Here is a 1,563-nt window from a genome sequence, read left to right on the forward strand (position 1 = left end):
AAATGGTAAGAGTCAGCGTCTGTGGTCGAATACTCACCTAGCAAGTGCAAGGCTCTGAGTATAGTCCTCAGTACTGGAGAAAAAAAAAATAGCTCTTGTTAATTGAAGTATCCCAAGCATCCAGAATACTGCCTAGCACATAGTAGGTGCTCAATAATATTTATTACATGAACAAATCTCACCTTAGTGATGAAAAGATATACTATAAATATGATGGTCACTTTAGCCTTATGGAGATATAAAAACGTATGTGGTGTGTGTGTGTGTTGTAAGCATCTTGAAACTGAATCCACGAATGTAGTATGTTTCTTTTCCTGTGGTTAATAAGGAATTGTGTGTCTCTTCATGACTAGTAGCGGTTCCTTCTCTTTTCTTTCTTTCTGTTGCAGAAAGGGGTAGTTTGTTACAGGAGCGGAAAGGAGAGGGGCTAGGTGTGCCAGGCTGGAGAGCAAGAAAAGAGAGAAGGGCTGATGTGTGGTACCATGCCCTCTTCTGGGTCTGTAACACGGTACCCGCCTCACCCTGAGTGCGTGTGAACTTTAAGAGCACGTTTTGTTGGCTGAACGGAGCTCAGGTCCACCGAGTGCTGCCTGTCTGGTTTGGTTTTCGTTCTGAGACCGAGCCTCCCTCTGTAGAACAAGCTGTCCTCAAATAAGCAACCCAGGCTGGCCACAGACTCATAGCAATCCTCCTGTCTGAGCTTCTTAGGTGCTGAGATTACAGGAGTGAGCCATCACTCCGCAATCAACTGCTAAAACTCATCTTTTTGGATAAGTTGTTTTCATTTTACTAATTCCTAACACACCCAGTCTAGACATTTTATAATTTCTTTGATGATGCATTATTTTAAAATGTGATTATTGTCCATGTGTGGTGGCATATGCCTTTAGTCCAAGCATTTGGGAGGCAGAGGTAGGCGGCTCTTTGAGTCTGAAGCCAGCCTGATCTATATACTCAATTCCAGGGCAGCCAGGGCTGTATAGTGAGAGCCTGGGCCAATGACATCATGAAAAGGAAAAGTAGGTGTTTATTTATGAAATACTTTGAAATCCGTGTCACCCAAAAAAAGTTTTTCTGGGGTTTACTTTAGCAATATGGTTGAAAAGAAAGAGACCAGTATGGGCCCTGACAGATTCGTGAAATGGTCTGTATATTTCATTAAAGTTTTCTGAATGAGACCTAAGCCGGCCTCAAACCCCTGGGTCCAAGCACTCCTTCCTGCCTCAGCCTCCCAAGTACCAGACACTGCAGGGGCACATGTCCCACCCAGTTCTTTGGGTGGCCTATTCTGAGCTGGCTTCAACAGACACACCATCAAGTCGTTGCTTCCCCCTTTGTTCACACTTTATAAACAAGTAACAGCGGTTGTTGTTTTTTTTAATCTAATTTTTTCCGTAAGATGGGATAAAGAAAATTAATTCCCTTTCTCCCACCCTTCCATTATCCTGGGCAGATCAGAGCCTGGCTTTTTTCCCCCATCACATTTAGTTGTTTTAAATGTGTGTGTGTGTGTGTGTGTGTGTGTGTGTGTATGTGTGTGTGTGTGTGTGTGTGTGTGTGTGT

The sequence above is a fragment of the Microtus ochrogaster genome, unplaced genomic scaffold (genome assembly GCF_000317375.1).
Source record: "Microtus ochrogaster isolate Prairie Vole_2 unplaced genomic scaffold, MicOch1.0 UNK4, whole genome shotgun sequence".
Taxonomy (NCBI): domain Eukaryota; kingdom Metazoa; phylum Chordata; class Mammalia; order Rodentia; family Cricetidae; genus Microtus; species Microtus ochrogaster.